Consider the following 21,265-nt stretch of genomic DNA (forward strand, 5'->3'; position numbering starts at 1 on the left):
AAAGTGGTAGCGTGAGGTGATAAATCAATTTCCAAAAACATTTTCCAGCATCTCTGCAATTCGCTATGGATGTACGGCGAGGCACGTTTAAATGATTAAGAGCACTTTCATAGGTTAACCTTGTGGTTTGGAATTTTTGGGTTGTAGTTTAATATTTATTGCCCTTAATTACGGGGAGAATGAACGGACTCCCGGATGCACGAGGAAATTTATTTGTGAGGAATTGTAACAGATGTTAACAGCGAATGCAGCCCCTATCATGAGCTCATTTTATCATGTAAACAGGAATATTTCTTCAGTGATTTAGGGCGGCAGGTAGGAGGACATATTGTCTGTGAAGCGTCTATAAGTTGCATGAACAAGAGTTGCCTCAGTGTGGGCTGATGAAGCGATGCGAGAAGGAAGGTGCAGCCGTTCAATCGTGGACGCTCGCCGCCTCTGCTTGCACTGCCTCCATCATCGCTCGGTGAGGTTAAATGGCTCAAACTGAGAAGGCGCAGGGCAGACCCATTATATCGGAGTGGATATTTGGCGGGAGAGAGTGGGAGGGATGGGTGAGCTGTTCAATGGCAACGGTGAGATAGCTCAACCCGCGAATACGAAGCGACCTTCCCTTCCAGGTCAGTTGCATGTCGTCAATTTGTGCGCGCAGTATCGAAAATTTCTGCTCCAATAAACCTGGCTCATAGCATGAGATCTCTTCCCTCGTGCTGTCTTCGTTGCAGGTTTTCGTCTTTCTCCATCAATCATTCGTAGAATGGTAGTGGAGCACGTACCGTAAACGTTTGCGAAAAGACTTACTTTTGTTGATGAGTGGCACAGTGCAGTCAGTGCGATGTACCAGCTTCGGTAATATAAACGTGTGCGTGCAAATCTTCTCTTCTCGTGCGTGTACACGGGCAGACGTGGCCCTCGTTACCATGCGAGGTGATCGAGCTTGTTTCAACCTGTGGCCGAGTTCAAATGGAAGTGAGGAAACAACGTGTGCATGTGTGAGCACCTGCAGAAGTTGGTTTCATGATCACGGACCGATTCCTCTGCTGTATATGGTGAGTTTGAACTTAATCTGATGGATATATAACTTGAATGAGATAAATTTAATCTATATTAATGACTATGGCTATCACCTATCTTAATGTATCTAAGGCAGTAAATCATTTTTTATTTTATCCGTGTGTATTGTGCTATATTTTAATTTTGACGCTCTGGAGTTCACGAAATTCGAAGTCACTTCTTCTTGATGGCTTTTGGAACTAGGAACTTGAAAATAGGTCAATGAAGGTATATGAAAAGCATATACTTTCATAAGTGAGAGTAGAATAAGAAGTTGGGTAGATGAATGAATGAAGACTGGGGATTTTGATAAGCATATGAAAAACCTGAGAAAATAATTTTTGGATTATTTTAAAGACTTTTGGTTATGTATTCCAATCCTATTCGATCCAATTTCTGTTTGGCCCGTAAGTTGTATAATTAAGACTATCTTTTGAAAAGTAATAAATGTTTTTGCCTTTGATCTGGCTAAGGATGGAAGTATTGAAGTAAATACTGTTGGAGAAAGAGGTCTAGTTCCATATTTAGTTGTTTAATGCATTTGTATTTTTAAGTGAAGAGGTCTATTTAGATTGATATTTTCGTATTATTAAGGGAAATAAATCCCAATCCAATGTATTTGCCGGGAGAACATCATGGGATAAGTCACCGGAGATATTCGACGAAAATTGTAATTCCTGCGCCCTCCCTCCCCCTCTTCCAGAACACCCATTCTGTGACCCAATCGAATGAAGTGACATTTTTCAAGTAGTAATGCTCCGCAGTGGTTAGACCCTTAACCATCTATCCATTGCTGTCAGCGCTGATCGCTGCTTGTGTGTGGCGAGAGAAGATTGATTGAAATAGATTTGAATCAGTTGGTTAGGTTGCCATGTAAAAAGTGTCTTGCCAAATTAGGTAAAGATTTGACGGAATATGTATGAAGATGATAGGCTGGTGTACGTAATTGATTTCTTAAAAATAAGTTTTTTTTAGCTCAGGTATGAATTAGTTTCATCTGTATGATACATTCAAGAGAATGGAATAGTAGTACAGACCAAATACCTTGATTGCTACTATAAAATTTTTAACGTTTTTCTATTTGATATAAAGTTGTAGTTATTATCGTATCGGTATAAAATTATTTGTATGTGGAATCAATGTTTATTCGAGAAGCATGATGAATGTAGGAGCTTTACATTGAAAAATAATCCGTTCGAAGTAAACGCAACATTTCGTAGTATTTACCAGAGATTATTTCCATGTAATTGAAGGAATAAAACCTTATTTAGACTGCTCTTTGACCCAATCGAATGAAGTGGCCTTTTTCAAGTAGTAATGCTCCGCAGTGGTTAGACCCTTAACCATCTATCCATTGCTGTCAGCGCTGATCTGCTGCTTTACCCAAACCTTTACCAAAATGAAAATAAATTGACATGGCTTTACGTCTGTCCGCTACGCATTTCTATACGGCAGAATGGATTGCAACCGTAGTTGGTACATAGCTGCATCCTATGTTGTAGTACCACTTTTGGTTGGGTTCAACGCGTTCTTTGCGTAGTTTTCTCATTATCTTTTGCTATAGTAGCCGGCCGCTATAGCAGATACGTCACCACCTGATGACGTATCCAGCAGAGATTATGATAGAGCGAGGTTTTTGAATGCGGCAAAAGGTTTAGGAACCCTTGTTCTGGCTGAATCATAATGGAGAAGCAATATGCTTCGTGGCAAGATTTCACAAACTTTTTGTGCCGGAGACACCCTCTGCATATTACATGGATTGGGATGTCATAATAATAAAATAATTATTATACTAAAGCAAAAACATTTTCTAATAAAAATACCGATAAATTTATATGCGTAAGATGAACCTCATGGTTATTGAATTTTTACCATTTACGTTACTTTAGCACAGCTTTTGGACATATTCGGTATCAATAGCTTCATAGCATGAAATCAAAAATGCCATTAAAGGAGCGGAATCTTAGAGTATCGGATGAGCAGCTTTTGTTCTCCACGCCACAATGACATGAGGGAGGTTTTGTCAGTGACCTCGCTCATTCACCCAATCCCCGTGACCCTAACGCTGCGTCGGAGAGAGAACGCGTAAACGGGGATGATGGGGATGTTTGAGCTGTTAATGCGGCCCTTAAACCCTTTCTCTATTCACAATGGCCGTCGTAAATGAAGGATTCTATTCGTTGGACGGAGAGTGGCGTGGAGAGGAGTCCAGTGGCCGTGGCGGGCGACTCAGGTTCATTTCTATTCGAGGTGAGGCGGCAAATTCGCCATTTCGAGGGAGCTTTTGTGACCATCCCGCACGGAAATTCACCCAACTGATTTCCAGCCTAAGCAGACAGGACAGACATTTGATGGTTTAATGCAATTGATATCCTGGGGCTCGAATCTCTGGAAAATCGTATTTCACTGATGTGAGAATAAAATCAGTCTTCCACGCACCATACTCTTTAATTTATGCGCCGAACATTTCTTTCAGAGAAAAATACATGATTTGTTTTGAAATGAAAATAATTATTCGTTCTTTATTGGTTTTAGTTGTAATTTTTGATATGAGTTTATACAGTGAACTGTAATTTCTTGGGATAATTTTAAGAGTTATCATTCATCGGTATGTTCTGAATTTCGCGAAGGAGGCGTTGCAAGTGTCGTCGCAACCGTGGGGAGGGAAACGTTTTCGGAACCTCACTCTGGGTACGTCACAATGCAAGTGCACTTCAAATTATTGCTGCGGCTTGTAAATGAATGATGTGCGGTTTATGAAAATTGAATTATGTCCACAGGACGTCAGAGCGCTCCCGATAAAAAAAGAGATATGCGAACAGTGTGACCATAGAGTTGATATTCCTATAGGAGGCTCCACTGCGGGGCAGTTGCCGCGTTGCTGTGAAATCGGTCTCCGCGCATTAATTCGCACTCCAACTTCAGTCACCAGTGGCGCAAGGATCGGTAGCCTTCAGTGTTTCTCTCTTTGAATTCCCTTCATAACTCCGCTAAAACTGATACTGCCATGGGCCAGTGGCTACGGTGTTCGACTCCCATGCTAAGGTTATAAGATCGAGACTCTTCAATGATACTGTTTTCAATATTACTTTCGAATTTTTCTTTTACATAAGTCTGCTTTTCATTATTATGCATATGATTTTCACTTTTTCTGTGCGTGGATTTTTTTGTGCTCATGCGGCATGTGATGCTTTCCCAAATTTTCTCTTTGAATTATTTAATTTCGCAAAACGACGCATTTTTAACATACACGTGTTCTTGGATTCCTTTCATATTGAATCGCGGGCTTGTGGGCTCTTACAATTCAAGCCTAGTTTTCGAATCGTTGGAAAAGAACCGCTGAAAACCAGATCGAGCGAGCCGGGGTGGAAGGGAATCGGTTCTTCCTCCAGAGTTGGGGACGGTTTGTCATACGGTTGGGATCTTTTCACTAGTCACTCATCTACCATGCGGCTCTAAATAAGCCGCTTGTTGGTAAATTTAGTTTTATCCATAAAAGAGAATTATCAAATTTAATCATCTAAGAATATAGATTTTCTTGCTATGTTTTTTTCCTACACGGCAGGGTGTTAAAAGTTCTAATAATAACGAAATCCGATTAGAAAACTAGGCATACATGGTAACAATGAGTTAACATTATCATTTTGCAAAGTAAAATGAAACCAAATACATGTGTATCTTAATAATGCGCCGTGTTGTGACACAAAAATGTAAAAATTTAAAGCAAGTTTCCGTGCGAAAAAATAGGAAAAAATCAGAATCGCAAGTGTAAAAAACATTTCCTCGCGCAGAATGAAAATTATCAGTGAAAATCAAGAATATAATTGTGAATAGTAGGTTTCTGAAAAATAAAAAGTAGAAGGAAATTATGAAAAATATTACCACTGGTAAGAATCGAACGTGGAACTTGAGAATGGCATTCCAGTACCATATCCACTAGACCATGTGGACCATTAAAAATTGAGATGATGAAGATGAAGAAAAACCTTAATTCTTTAGGTAAATGTTAAAATGCGCTCGTGGTCATATTATTGGCATGTTGTTCATCGTTTGGCTGTAGCGTAGGTGCCCCTAAAATAGGATTTGAGGAAGATGCTGGAGAAGGGGGACGACGGATTGGCCATTGGTGCTGCAATCCGACACGGTGGTGGGCTAGAAAGAAGTGGTGTTCTAGCAGTTCATAAATTGCTGTTTTCTATGCCTGCGATTTATTGCCATGCCCATGTCGATAGTCATAGGAAGAGCGTAAAGGTAAAGGACGCCTTATAATGGGGAGTAACAGCGGGAGCGTGGCGGTAGAACTGGAGGAGTTAACTTCACCCTCATCACGGGCTACACCTCTTAGTTAACCATAGAACCGTGAACTCTTGAGCTCCTCTTAAAGGTGAAGGCAGTGAAGGAAGGCAGTGTTCAGGCCATAAGGGATATTTCAAATTCACTGGCCTCGAATGGTAAGGGAGTAGGGAAAGGAGTGCTTAGTGTAGGGTGGATTACAATTGCTAAAGTGAAGGTATTGCTGCTCATTTGTGGGTTTTACATGGACAGAAGTGGGAAATACGTTGTTGCTTAGGGAGATATTGACGTTAAGGAAGGTAATCTGGGAATTAGAAATGGTTGAGGTGAAAGAAATGTCATCAATAAATTTGGGCAAAAGGATATTGGGAAGGGAAAATTTGTTCAAAATGGCCTGAGAAATTATTCCTCTAATGCCCGAATATCAAATACAGTTGGCTAGGTTATGATATTTTCGGGTCACCAGGATAATGTAATTTTGGTGTGACGGCATTGAACAACTAAAAGAATGCCAGCCATAGAAACTGTTCGGATTCGACCTCTTAACATTGCGGTCGTGAAATTTTCATGCATGTTCCACGCCACGCCTGTAGGCCTAGGAATTAGTAACGTTAGTAAAATAGTAGTCATGCGTCATAACGTTATTCATATCATCGACGTTGTTTTAAATCTTAATTTTCGGGAAAACTTCTGTCATACGAGGAGCATAAACCGTCGGCCGCCGAAAATAGCAAACGATTCTGTGAACGGACGAGATGTTTTGATGGCTCACATCAGTTCAGTTTTACGCTTAGTACTAGAGCGTTTAGCTATTGGTGATTGAGTATTACGACCATTTTCCGCGCCGTACCAATATCGTTCTAAACTCTTATCGTACACGGTAACCGTTGGCAAACTGAAAAAGAACGAGGGAAGCAAATATGTTTGGAGGCTTGCCAATTCAATATTGGATCCTTTCTGAGCAAATCTTATCGTCCGCTGGGACGCTGTTTTTAGTGGCGCAAGTTCGCCATTCCAAGTGCTCAGAGGGCAGCCGAGCAGGGTATAATGCCCCTAAAAATCTTTTCACTTCCTGCTCGAGGGAGCTATAAAAATCTCGAAAGGGGAGCGGGATGGGCCGGTCACGGAGGAATACACTCCAGCTGCTTGAGAGAGCAGTGGTCTCTTCTCTTCTCCCCCAATCATTCCATTATCGTGGTATGAAAAACTCAATACGCGCTCGGCATGACGAGCAGACGGAGTAGATACTCGAGTGTCGAAATTTTGATTTTGAAGTGTTCCCCCATTTAATGATTGGCTTCGACGGTTGCCGTGTTCGAGCTCTGTTTTGTCCTTTAGCCTCTAATCATCGGCATGTATTGCTTTCGGACATATTTGAAAATAACAGGAAAATTATGCTTTTCAGAAACTATATGCGGCTTTTATGTCATAGAGGGGAAGTAGTTGGTGTGAATGATGTGCACCGTCAATAATTCGTGTTTGGACACTTAATGTAGGAATAAAAATGATAGCTCAATTATTGATGTTTGAACATATGCAGAAAGACTGAATTATTAAGTAGGCTTTTAATCAGCCAGCAGTGGTTATACGTAGTAATTTGTTATTTCTATCGTCATTATGTATTAATGGTTTTCTGTCGTATGATACATTGAATTTCAATGCAAAAAATAATGTTGAAGAAAGCAATTTCATATCTAGCATCTTTAACGACCATTTTGTGCAAATGTACCTCCAACTGATGGAAATATTTTGGAAGCTGCTTTCAACCACGACGGGGCACTACTCATTCAATGTGTACTTCCCTCCTATTCTTCTCTAGTATCCATACCGATCCCACATCACATGCCGGAGTGTGATCCACGTTAATGACCCACGCCAATGTCACCCCCCCCGTCCACCTCTCTTCCCTCCATATTGACACGAACGCACCTCGAAAGCTATAGCAGGAAAATCGAAAATTTGGTGTGAAGTTTAGTATTTAAGTTAGGAGTATACTACGTTAAGTTTTTCTCATGTCTGCGACGATATTCCATAAAGTTACTCTTTCAAAGTAGGCCGTTGGTCGCCTGAATACTGTGCGCATGGAATAATGGAATAGGACCTCGGTTCCATTTTATTGGTTTTCGGGACTCGGAAGTAATGATTAATAGGGACATTCGTATGGCGACGCCAGCGTCTTGCATCAATTGTAGTTATATTTTGTTGATACGGAAATATATGGATTTTCATAAGCAAATAATAATGCTGCTTTGCTTTTTTGTTTTGTGCTTCTCTTCAGGAGAATAGGTACTGCGATTCGTAAAATGTGATATTTTTGCTAATTATAGGGCTACATTAATATTTCATTCGTGAAGTCTACTGTAAATTTCTGTCCGGTAGGCAATTACAATTATCAATTGATTTATTTCATCCTATTCTTAAGTTTTGTTGCCTTGTCAACGGCCGATTTGAAACGGTATTGAACATGATACGAGTTATCCAGCTATTTGTTTATTTCAATTTCACAAACGGGTTACAGCGTTTTAATTTGCATCATCTTCCGCAAATATTGTTGCATGAGATATTTGGGCTTTTGTTTGCTTTCCTCGAGCGGGTGAAACACGATTGGAGAATGAGACGAATGCAGTGCTCCCGGCGGAGAACTCCCTGCAAGGTTTTTTCGACACAATAATTGAAAAGGGTGAGATCGAAGAGGCGCGATTCTGTTAGGATGGGGGAAGAGTTTATAATCAGTTTCTATTTGATAGGCTATGGCGATGACATATTGGCGCAAACCGTATGCGAGAAGGCATCTTGAGCCACCGATGGAGGAGAAAAGTCCTCCCCCCTGACCCTCCACCCTGAGTACGTGATCCTGATTTCTAGTCATTATGTACCCCCAAATTTTTACTGTCTAACTGTCTGTCCCTAAATATTTACTTTCTTCCATTAGCATTATCAGGTCTTATGGAACAAATATTTAATTCTAGAACAAAATGAATTCTCTTACTAATCATGTATACACTGCTTCTGGCGAACAATGTGCATTGGTCAGTTTTTACGGAGGCACGGTTGAGAACCGCTAGAGATCCGGAGTCTTCCCTCAGATATTTCGTGAGCACTGGAAAGCATTTCTTGTGATTCACAGGTTACAGATTTGTATAATATCCAAGCGCGGTGGAAATGATAACATATGTAAATGCACTGTAGAACGGATAGGTAGTGGAATTCCTTATTCCATGCAACATACCATAATGAAATCGATACGAATGCATTCAAAACATTGACAGCGAGCGGCTTAATTGTTAATAATATTATTTTTTGGCTGTATGACAGAGCTCTAGTCACCTATCAGCCCTAGGCCATTTTGGCGGTAGTAGATTCAGAGGTAGAATTCGAGGGGGTAAGTGCTGATATACGCCTTTAAACTGTAAACATTCCCCCCTGAATTCCACCACTTCGACCTGAAGACGCCTGGTGGAATCCTGGCGAAACTGTCGTCACCTCTAACCACGAAACGCGGCGTTAACCCGGAAAATGGAGAAATCCACTAGTGTAAACATTACCCTTAATTTTCCTCATCCACGAAAATATTTATGGAAAGCTTCGTGCAATGATGCAAGGTATAATTTCTGTTTTGCATTAATGTGTCCGCAGGGTGCCGCGGGAGAGGTTATAGATACGGGAATCGGTTGGAATCACGGTTGGTGTGTGTGTGTGTTGGCGAGGCATGCAATGGCCTCCTTCCACGGAGCGTGCCATTCGCGTCAGCGGAATGCCCTTAAAATTCAAAGGACGGACTTTGAGGGATAATATGACACTATATATTCATAGACTAGCTCATAGATGTGTGAATCACGTTGCTGGTCGAGCGAAAAAAAGCAAAGAGAATATGTGTAAGGCGATGCATTGATGATCCGCGCCACCCAACGCCACACCCGCTCGTCGTGAACTCATCTGCATCCGGGGATTACGTGTGCAGCGCCGTCCACTCCCTCTTTGCACATTCACTACTAGACATGCTGGAATAAAGCCACATTTTAGGTAGAGAACGGTGTTTATGTTTTTTTTTTCAGCGGACGATCTTTTTTTCGCCTTTCAATAGCTGAACCATTCGCTTTCTATGGAAGGCTGCTCCAAAGCGACAATTTTTCAATCATGCTCATTTTCTGACACAGCTGTACTCACATTTGGGCATCCTTGCCGTACGACTGATCTTTTTTGGAGCCTATATTTCTGAGTAGAAACTAAATTTGCTCAAGCTTAACAATAAAACCTTAACTTTTAAGTGTTAGCATGTAAAGTAATTAAAATTTGAATGACTAATTTCATTCTAGAGATGACAAATGCGAATGAAAACTACTATTATCATTGATGAAGCTTTCTAAAATATCAACAGACGAATGGTGAAGATCAAATATGTGACTGCATCGATTTAAATTTGCTTATCTTACAGCTATCGGTGAAAACCCCTTGGATTAGTATTGGTTTTCTTTTTAATGCTCACCGTGAAAACATACTAGGGTAACGATTGAACTCATCACTTGAATAATTTTTTTCTGGTATGCATTAGTCTAAGGAATGTTTTCACGGTGAGATTCACATTTTCGCTACTCAGCACTTTTTAAGTGAGGCGATTTTTATTTATTAATCATTTGTCTGAAAAACCCTTTATAGAGGTAAAGTTACATAAATTTTACTGAAAATTGCAAATTCAAACACTAATCCTCATATTTTTATTTTTTCCCATTGTTAGTGGTACTTTTGTGGGGCCAAGAAATAGCCAGGTATACTGGACCGAAGGGCGACCCTTTCTCGAACCCTTTCTCGGGCTCTCAGAGATAATCCGGGTCCTCGGGAGAAGGGCGTTACAGCATGAGGTAACCGCTGCTGACCTGTCGTAGTACATTTACTACTTTACTAATACGAATACTCAGAGCTAAAAAAAATACCCCTATCATACCCATTGCCATTGAGCGATTGTATGCGTCTTTTGATCGAGGTTCTACGATGATAAATGAGGATTTTACGAAAAGCGATCAAATTTACGCTGATTGCCTCCACTGAATTGGCAACGCCGGAATTTTGTGAGGGAAGGGGGAAACGCGAAATCTCCTTTTTTTCACTCCACTCCACTTTTTAGCTTCTCCACGTGTTTGAGTGTATCTGGAATTCTGGTGACGAGGTTTCGCAAAGGTGTTTGGCAGGGTGTGAGTTTTCACTAACCTTCACTACTTCGCATCGCATCGCATTTGTGGTGACTGTGTGAGCAGTCAATATCTCGATCTTCAGCTAAAGCTGGTAATCGGTGTTCGGCATGTTTTTTGTGTTCGGCGGTTATGTATTTATGTGGTCATTTAGTGTTTTATTGTGTGGGTTGTGTAAGGGCTCTTCTAGATCGGTGGTACTTAAAGTGTGGGTTATCTTGGTATGTCCAGATTGGTGTGAGAAGTTCGTTTTGTGTTTTATGTAGGGAGTCTTCGAAGGCTGTGGCAATGTCGTGTAGGAAGTCAGGTATAGTTTTGATTTGTAAGTTGTTGTGAATGTAAGTGTTGCGGACAAACCATGGTGCGCCTGTGATTGTTCTCAGAGCCCGGTTCTGAAGGACTTCGAGCCTGTTTAGGTGGGTCTTGGCGATGGAGCCCCAGGCGGGGTATCCGTAGGTAATGATCGGTCTGATCATGGCTGTGTAGAGGATTTTCTTCGTTTCCAGAGCTATGTGGGGACTTTTGAGCAAAGGATATATGGCCGCAACCGCGCCTTTAGCCTTTGCAGTGGAAGCCGTGGTATTTGCTTGCCACGTCAGTTTTTCGTCCAGGGTTACCCCGAGGAATTTTACTGTGGAACTACGGTTGATTCGTGTTCTCCTGTAGTAAATTGGGGAAGAAAGCGATTTTTTCTTCTTCCTGGCGAACTGGATTACCTGGCTCTTCTTCGGGTTCAGTTGGAGTTTCCAAGTTGTCATCCAGTCCTCGATGTCATCGAGTTGATCCTGGATGTGTTCTGCGGCCGTGTCTGGATCGAAGGACTTCGAGAGGATTGCAAGGTCGTCGGCATTGAGGTATGTTTCGGTTTTGGGATGGGATGGCAGGTCATTTATATAGATGTTGAAGAGGGTGGGGGACAGTATGGATCCTTGCGGTACGCCGGAAGAGATAGGGTGCAGTACGGATTGGGAGTGGTTAACTATGGAGAAGAAGGTTCGGTCAGAGAGGTATGATTGAATTAATTTGGTTAGATAGGTGGAGATAGGTGAGGAGGAAAGTTTATGGATTAGTCCTTCGTGCCAGACACGGTCGAATGCCTTGGATTGATCGAGGTAGACGCCAACCACATACTTCTTTATGTTGAAGCTTAATAGAATGCTTGCCACCATTCTGGTGATCTGATGGGTTGTTGAGTGCGCCTTCTTGAAACCCGTTTGTTCGTCCCGGATGACTTCGTTGTCCGTTAGCTCGGGAAGTAGCCGATTCAGGACAGTTTTTTCTAGAATTTTTCCAAAAGTTGATAGCAGACTGATTGGGCGGTAATTATCAGGATCTTTCGGGCATTTTCCTGATTTCGGCAGATGAATGACCTTGGCTGATTTCCACGGCTTTGGGAAATATGATAATTTGTAGCAGGTGTTCAGCAAATGACGGAGGAACAGGCGAAAGTTGGGAGGTAGTTGCTTTGCCAGTTGGTTGGAGAACTTGTCGGGTCCGGGCGCTTTCTTCTTCGGTAACTTATGTATTATGAAGTCCAGTTCGGAGGGAGAGACCGGCGGGAATGGAGGAGTGGGGCAGAGTCGGAGAGAAGCAGATGAGGTATTGCATTCTTCCGCTGCATCGGAGTTGGTGGTGTCTTGGAAGGTTTCCGCCAGTTGTTTGGCAAATTTTTCGGCCTTCTGGGCGTCCGTGACTGCGAGCACGTTGCTGAATTGCACCGGCTTCACTACTTCATTTATTCTTCTACATCTATAAAAATCCATGCGAGTCACGGGCGACCAATCGCCAGGATCATGTCAAGCGCATGGAAAATTTAAAAGCATGTAATCTACGTCTGCATAATACCCTTACGAGTCACCTCAAGGGTGCTTGGCACGGGGTGATCAATCGCCTTGGATGGCCAATTTGCTCTTGGATTAACATATTAGGTTTAATCTAGTTTCCAGTCGTTTGAAAGATGACCTATGAAAGATATTTAATGCAAACGGTTATTTATGAAGTTTTTGAGGTGGGCTTTTACTTATTACGTTACGAAAAACCCGTCCAAGAATGGATTTTACGGAAAAAATTTCATATCCCCTGCCCTCGACGTAGTTTTGTGAGATGGACAACGAAAATGATTATTATATATTCTCACACGGCCTCGTGCTCTAAAAAGGTAGGTTTGTTTTCGTCTCCCTTGTGTTTTCAGAAAAAATTAAACAATTCTAAAAATCACCAATCGACACCATTTCCAAAAGATTAAACAAAATCCAGTCGCTAATTTGCAATCTGACTCCTTGTTACAACTGTCATAATTTATTCGTCATGTCATGTCCCGATCGAATATCTTCTTCACTTTTTAAGTTTCCTCTTGTTAGCTTCTTCAAACATTGGATTCCTGAATCCCTGAAGACGATGGGCGAGTTGCTCATCGAAACTTTTCGAAGAAACTCTGTGATGTATTTTGTATTTATATTTAAGATACACAAGAATGAGAGTATGTTTTAATTTAATTACTTAAAACACTGAAACATATGCAGAAAGATTTATCTGCAATTCGATTGATAAATTAAGACGGGATATTAGCTTTTTGGATCTTCAGTTTAGAAATTTGGAAAAACTGCTTACTTATAATAATACTGATAAATACTGCTTACTTATACTTGCTTATTAATACTGCTTACTTTCATACTTTCAATATCTTATAAGATATTGTAAGTATGTGTGTTGGTTGGTGTCATTGAAATGTTAATCACCCATACTCCAATTCATGGGATGCATGGGATTACTTGGGTTGTATTTTGGTGCATTCTTTCAAGTTCACTCGGCGTAAGACGAGACAAAATCTAAGTGAAGGTGTTTTTTTTTTTCATGTAATAAATGGCTCATTTGAATTAGTTGCGGTCTTTTCTTAGGACAACCTGTTCATACGCCGAGATACTGGACGAAGAAAAATAAGAAAAATTTGACGACCTAACACTCATTTTAAGTGGAAATAACTTTTTTAGAGTGACGAGCACCGAAGGAGACAAAGTTAAAGCTCAGTGCTTGGTGTGTGAAGTGAATCATCAAAGAATAGCTATAATCAGTGGATTTTTGAAAGCTACATATTATCAGCTTGCTTCCACCCAGCCTTTAAATTACGATGGTTTCCCAACACTGCTTCCGAAAATGATAGGATGACGATATTATAAATTTGGGCAATATTTTTCCAACTTAATTCTCTTTAGCATTGACGGCCTCTAAATGTTCGTCTGTCTGCAGCTATCCAAATGGAAAATAGAAAATATTCGGAGAAGTATATCATAAAATATGAATCTCAATTTATTATGTAAATCCACATTCACTGAATTATATTACCAATATTCGTTTGAATGAAGTAGATGGGGAGATACGTTAATAAAATCTGCGTGAATTTCGAAACATGCATTTAGAAAAAGAGGTGTCTATAGATGGAAAAAATGTGTCCAAGATTTTTAAAATAAAACAAAATTAAATGGAGATGAGGGCATTAAAATATTACAGGTGTGCCCGCAACTTCAGAAGAATATGTTCCATCAATATTAGCTCAAATAGAATGAAAGCTAACATTACATCGATCTAAAAATATCGAGAGTGGTCGTGGAATACGCCTGTTTACGTCTGTTGTGAATAAATATTTGCCCAACCCTTCCAATTTTATTGTTTACAAAAGGGTAATATGAACTCATCGATTTGATCAGGTTTATAGCTCTTCTTCGAAAAATGCAGCTACTCCATTCTAATCAAATTCATCGCTCCCAAAAGTCAATTACATGGATAAAGCACATAGCTTAAATAAATGCGCCTTTCATAACAATATTGCAAAGAATATATATATTATATATATAACGTAAAAAACCCTAGGATGGGCAGTATAACAGAACACACAAGATAAAGATTAAAAACTCACATTAAAAACTGAATTTTCGGTGGCATTACCACCTTCCTCGGAGTTAGGTAAAAGAGTATGAGTATGAGGTATGAGTCTTTTACCTAACTCCGAGGAAGGTGGTAATGCCACCGAAAATTCAGTTATTAATGTGAGTTTTTAATCTTTATCATGTGTGTTCTGTGATACTGCCCATCCTAGGGTTTTTACGTTATTTACCTCGCCGAGGAACATTTCAAAGTGTATGTATATATAATATCATAATAAAATATAATAGAAATTGAAACAAAGGGATAGAAACATAAATACAGGACGATAACACTGTGGCGTGGAGATGGAGCGAAGGCCGAAAACACATGGAAAAAAGTTCAGAAAAAAGTATTTATATACATATATAATATATATATACTACTTCATTCATTCACACGGCGCCTTAAGCGCAAACATACATATAAATTCAGAGGTAAGGAAAGAAAGGGATAGGAACATGGAATAGAAAAAGGACGAGGACAATGGTGCTGTGGTAGGTGAAAAAAGGAAAAAGTGAGTGTGTATCTTTCCTTTCATCCTTGTGTCCTCGTCCATTCCTTCTGTTGGTGAGTGGTGAGCTGCCCCGGTGCCATCTATTGGTTACTCTTGTGGGCCAAAGCAAAGGGAGTTTCCTGTGTATAAACCCCCGCCGAAATCATGGTAAATCTAAGAGATGATGTCTTCTCTTCAAAGAGCCACACAGAACCTCCATCATGCTCTCCTCAAACGAGAGTATCCAGAACCCCTGCTTAAAAAGAAAATACTCTCCCCCTCCGAACAGTGCACCCCACGCACCAAAAAAGAACAAACCAGGAAACTTAATCTCACCACCACATTCTTCCCGGGCACTCAAAAAATTAAAAAAATATTAAAAGATCTGTACCCTATCATCAGCAAAAACAAAATCACAGCTGCTCTTCTTCCATCCTGCCCCTCCATTGCCTTTGCTCTAACGTAACGTCGACTGCCTCCTCATCCTTTCCTCTAACGTGTTCTCTAAGTAGTTGAATTGCTCTACCTGTTCAAGTTTTTCCCCACCCACCTTTTACTTCAGTCTCAAATTCCTTGCTCGCGACGCTTTACAAAACCGCATGACCTTGGTCTTCATGTTATTAATCCTCATCTCATACTCCTCGAAAAGCTCATTTAACGCATCCGCTGGAGCCTGAAGCCCCATCGCTTACTAGCTAATCAATGCCTAATCATCTGCGAACCTCCATGACTTCAACATCACTCCTCCCACTTTTACTCCAGCTTCCAACTCATCCCACGCTTCCCTTACCATTTCCTCTGCATATACGTTAAATCGCAGCGGCGATAGTGGACAACCCGGCTTCACTCCTCGGCCAATGCCTGCCCACCCAGACTCTCCGTCCGCTACCCGCACTTCTTGACTGAATTTGGATCTTTTGCATGTTGCTTTACTGCGACGTATGTGATTGAATTTCTCCGCTATAAGGCGCATGTAGTTTGAAAGTTTCTGGTTGTACGAGAACATTAAGTTGACTAAATTTTGGAAGACGGACGGCTTCAAGTAGTTCCTCCGATGGCCGCATTCGGGCGCCAATGAGCTTCGCGTTAATTTTTTCCCGCCACTGTACATTCTTAGTTTCGAACTGGAAGCTCTTAGTTTTCGTTGAGATAATAGGCATGTTATGGGTCGAAGGGTGTACGGATGCATTTTACTTTTTCAGGCGTTGAGGGTGAAGTGTGGATCTTCCTAGCAATACACTGGCCTCAGGATTCTCAGAACTTCTTCAAACGAGCGGAAACGTTTAATGGTAGAGGAAAAGCGGTCAAAAAGGATTTGTCATCATTAAACGATGTAAGACTGATAGATCCCTAAACCGTAAAAAATACTGAGTAAATCTACGCGATTCGTCAACGAATTAGGATGGGAGTCACTTGTGACTCGAAGGCTACGGGATAGGCTTAGGTTGCTTGAATAATTAAGAATAGCTATCTTACAGAGCGACAACAATAACATCATCTCAGAACCTCTCTATATTTCTAAGGCCGACAAAAACAAGAAATTATGGGCATAGGAATTTTTTTAACCCCCACAAAATGAAGGACAATCATAAATGCCAGTCGGAACTTAGAACGCGCATTTATTTGCCTTCATTTTTTTGTAAACAGCTGGTGTCTTAATACACGCCCATTGAGGCAGCATGCGGGGTGGTATGTGGGTGTAGATCGAAGGGAAAAGTTGCGAAATGAGCGTTATATTATGCAAAAGTCTATTCAATGAACATCCATATCTTTGGAGAGACTCAGAAGTCATAGCATTCACCATCTTCATTCAAAAAGATGGAATACTTCCTTCAAAGCCGCTGTAAATCATGGTTGAGAGTAGTGACGTACATTTCCGAAAATTTCCAAATTATTTGAACTCCATCCACCCCATCAAACCTCATCCTCAAACAAGTCGCTATGCATAATTTGGCCAGTTTTTTGAGCGATATCTATTGATAATTAGATTATTATTCAGGTTTTCCAGCAACTTGCAACATTAAATGAGTAGTTAAACCCTGGAAAAAGTTAGAAACTTAACAACCATGGGAAAAATTTTGAACATTAGCTTTCGTTGGAGGTTGAATCACGTAACATTTTCACATTAAAATATCTTTTCTCGAGGTTTAAAGGCAATATCGTCAATTTCCAGGGTGTGGCGCAGGGTGTCGTTAATGCCCTTGAAAAGTAGGGTGTGATGCTAAAAATAGCACCAAATTAAGAACTTTAAAGGGGCTTTTGAAATACTTGGAGAAGAAAGCCATTTATATGGCATTAATATGTGCATATAGAAACCTTTCAAATGATTTTACCTTATAAATCTATGCATGAGATGTGTAACGTCGCTCTTTGAATTAAAGTTTGACACTTGCTTGCGGGAGACAGCCACATTCTCGATGGAAAGCGTGATACTTAGTTCCAACTTTGAATATATGTGTTCATTGAAATGTTTTCTGCTTCATCGAGGACATTGTCATGACGCCGTGTTAGCACGATTTTATTTATGTGCAATGAGACTAGTAAATTTTCCCAAATTTTAAATATCTTTAAATATCTTTTAAGTTTCACGTTTTTTTACGAAAACTGGTAGTTAATTATAATTAAGGATTCGCTTTTCTGTTCCAATTAATGGGTATCCTTTTGATGACAAATCCTTAGGTAATCTCATTAATTATCAAAATAATAGTGCCAAGAGTTCAGCATTTTAAAGTTAAAAAAATAATTTTCTTAAAGTTTAAGTGCTTTACTGTATCGTCAATTTTCCCAATAGGGTGGTTTCCTATTATTTTTTTATTGCCTAAATCGAAAGATTATTACACCTGGAGTAACTATTTCACGCATTTAGATTTTTAAATGACGATATTTATTTTTCGCGATTAAATGAAAAGTGAAAATTTTCAAGCGCGCGAAAACGCGACGCGTAAGTATGAATGCCGGGAATTCTCTCCGTGTGACGTATTTCTGGTTCCCGCTGCCCCCCTGTGAGGTGACCTTGAGGCGAGGCTTAGCGCTGATACGACGCAGGCTGCTAGCGGGTAAGTGAGTACCCTGCTGGCTGGTAGCGCTTGTCTTAAATAAGGATTATTAATACCTTATCAAATGAAGAAAACTTTCCGACCTTAGCCAGTTTTAATAAGTGATTATTAAGACATGTTTCCCTGAGCTCTACGCCTCATGCATGCATTGGTAATCTCAGACGACGTAAAACTCCTATCTAATCGTATAGAAACTAGGTACCTGTGACGTCACGTGGAGTGGCATCGCATGGGCGCCAATCTGGCCCTTTTCAAATGAGGATAAAAATGGACCATTGCCATTCGTCTAAACCGGTATTTCTAAAACGAAATAATTTGTATATTTTGAATACACTAATGGTGGGTAACGAATCGCAATCAATGCTTTTCGTTTTCTTTGATGAAGGAAACTACCCTATTGAACGCTACCATTTCTGATAACTTTAATCAATCTACTGTGAATTAGAAATATCCATAATTTTTAAATGAAGAGGGTGAAGTTCGTGGCTCTTGAGTGTCAGGAAAAGCATTGAGTCGTCGGTAAAATATGAGTTATCGTCATCGCGTTGTGGTTGTGACAATGTGGCCTCTCGTTTACTCCGCATCGTCCGAATGGGCGCAATGCATCCTCCAAGCACGCTGTGCTCTTCTCTGAAAAGCAGTAAAAATCCGTGCCTGTCCCCTAATGAGTGCGACGTACGCGCGTGTTGACAACCAATAGCATTAACGCATTGAAACTTCGAATAAAATTTGGCTTCCCTCCACTTAAAATCGTTAATAATTTTTAAAAATATGTACTTCTACTTTATATCGCATTAATGACGAATCCATTGAATGATGATGCATAAATCTTTAGGAAAGGAGCACCAACTAGCATACAAAATGAAAATTACAAGTGAAAGATTTAGAGGAAGGATTCGATATATATGCGTGTTATATATATTGTGAGGGTGCGCGTTGAGTGCGGCTTGCATGAGTATCGCCGTCTCGGTTGCTTCGCCAAACAGACCATCCGGCGCCGGGATTCAAATACTCTCCTCCCCGCTCCCTGCGACCACCTCGTGAAAAATAATGCCGATCAAAGAGAGGCGAGAAAGAAAGGTGACGCGCTCCAAACGCTCAGAGCGACTAAGGGCTCCAACACAAGACCGTGACCTAGCCACCAGTGAGAAGGCTACTGAGAAGATGTCTTCGAAGGAAGGGATCTTTATGAACTTTTGCATTCGCGGCGATGGTTATTTAAACGGGAACTAAATTTAGAAGTATTGGGATGGCGTGCCGAGAGACGACTCAGAATTATTTTACATAGCATGAAAAATAAATTGAATAAAAATAAATCGAATAACCTTTGACATACGTTCAATATAAAAAAAATAAAGATTACCCTCTTAATAACTGCTGATGGATGATACGGGTATGATTGATAATTTTTGAAACAAAAATGAGTAAAATACAGCACTGACTAATAACCCTTTTACAAAATACTGAAGTTAAAGCAATCATAACCCTTATAAACAATATTTACAAGCTCCTCTTCCTTTAAAGTAACTGTCTTTAGATGAACAAATGACGGTAGATCAGTGATACAATAGGGAGTTTGGACACCGCACAAAAAATTTGGCGTGGAAAAACTTTTTACCACAAAATCAGTTTTTGATCAGCGAGAACTTATTTCACCGTAGATTTGAGCATTGAGGACATTTCAATCACGTTGCCCTGCTCGACACCAGGTGACGATTTTTACGATTAACTTTGAAGTCAAAATCAGTTCTCCTCTTGATGGAGACAAATGGACTGATTTAACCCTCAATAAACAAATGAGGATTTATGTAAGAAAGACAAATATTCAAGAAAAACACCTTCAATATTACCGAAATTGGTTAAAATATAACAGCATCAGTAAATATTATACCTATTCAAGTGGTGTGCAATATTTTTGTTTGTATTTTATGATGTTTTTGAAGTTTGCATGCAACACACGTTTGCCAAGCTAGCACGGAGTCTTTCTACAATGCTACTTGGAATTCATTCTTAGAGATAAATATTATTGTTGTGATTTTTTCTGAATGTATCCATACAATCATTAATTTACTGTAAATTAATAATAATTGCTATTATTAGTTTATATTACAAGTTAAGATAACCAGTCTTAATTCCCCGTCTTCATTGAGCGTGTAAGGTGGTGATGGCACTTGGATATCTATAATTGACATCCAAGTATCCAATTATCCATAATTGACAGAATTTTTATAAGCTTCGTGAACAGTTTCCACCATTATTGTTATTATTATTAATGTATTCTACCGGCTAAGTTAAGTTCATATGGAGCATTTAGCGGACTCCGCCTCTCATTCTCTCTACAAATCAAAATTCTCTCCCTCGCATGCCAAGCTGTCTTCCCTCCACCACGATTCTCAATATCTCCTCCCCGCTCAATCCAAACCGTATGCCTCTTACGTATCTTATCAAGAATCTCCCTATCTCCACCCACCATGCCCAGCACTTCGTTGTTCCTCTTCCTCTCCGTCCTCCTCACCATCTCCATTCTTATCCACTCGAATGCCTCTAGTGTCCTTTCGTCCTCCTTCGTAAGTGTCCATGTTTCCGCACCGTAAAGCGCTACATTCCAGATCAGGTCCTTCACAAGCCTTTTCACTGAAATATTAAAAAAAAAATGATTCCCTCATCAGTTCTTTCCTATTCATGAAGGTCTCCTTTGCTAATGCGAGTCTCTTCCTGATGCTCTTACTTCTGAAGCCATTTTTTCTCTTGTTTGCTACCCAAATGGTTGGACTTTTCCATCTGCTCTCTTTTTTGCCCATCTACTTTGACCTTAACCCTCTCATTCCTTGCTCACGATGCTTAAGAAAACCGGTATCTACGGTATTTTGGACATCATTCCTCATGCCATAATCCTGGAAAAGTTTATCTACACCTGCACCTACAATGGCCTGCGACCCTCAAATTGGCTAGTTAGTCAAAGGCTGATCATACGCGAACCTCAGTGATTTAAAAATCATTGCCACTCGTTCAACTCCTGCTTCCAGCTAATCTCTCGCCCCTATTACCATCTCCTCAGCGAACACATAAAATGGTAACGGCGGCAGCCTTGTCTCAAACGTCCACCAATGCTTGCCCACCCTGATTCTCCGTCCGCTACCCTCACTGAAGCAGTCTAGGGTATATGCAGATTACGAGTGAGATATCTGTCCCTCCAATCTGCGCCTTTTTTTTAAGAATGCCCATTAGCTTTACCAAGCCCACTCTATCAAATGCTTTCTCAA

The sequence above is a fragment of the Ischnura elegans genome, chromosome X (genome assembly GCF_921293095.1).
Source record: "Ischnura elegans chromosome X, ioIscEleg1.1, whole genome shotgun sequence".
In the NCBI taxonomy this organism is placed as follows: Eukaryota; Metazoa; Arthropoda; class Insecta; order Odonata; family Coenagrionidae; genus Ischnura; species Ischnura elegans.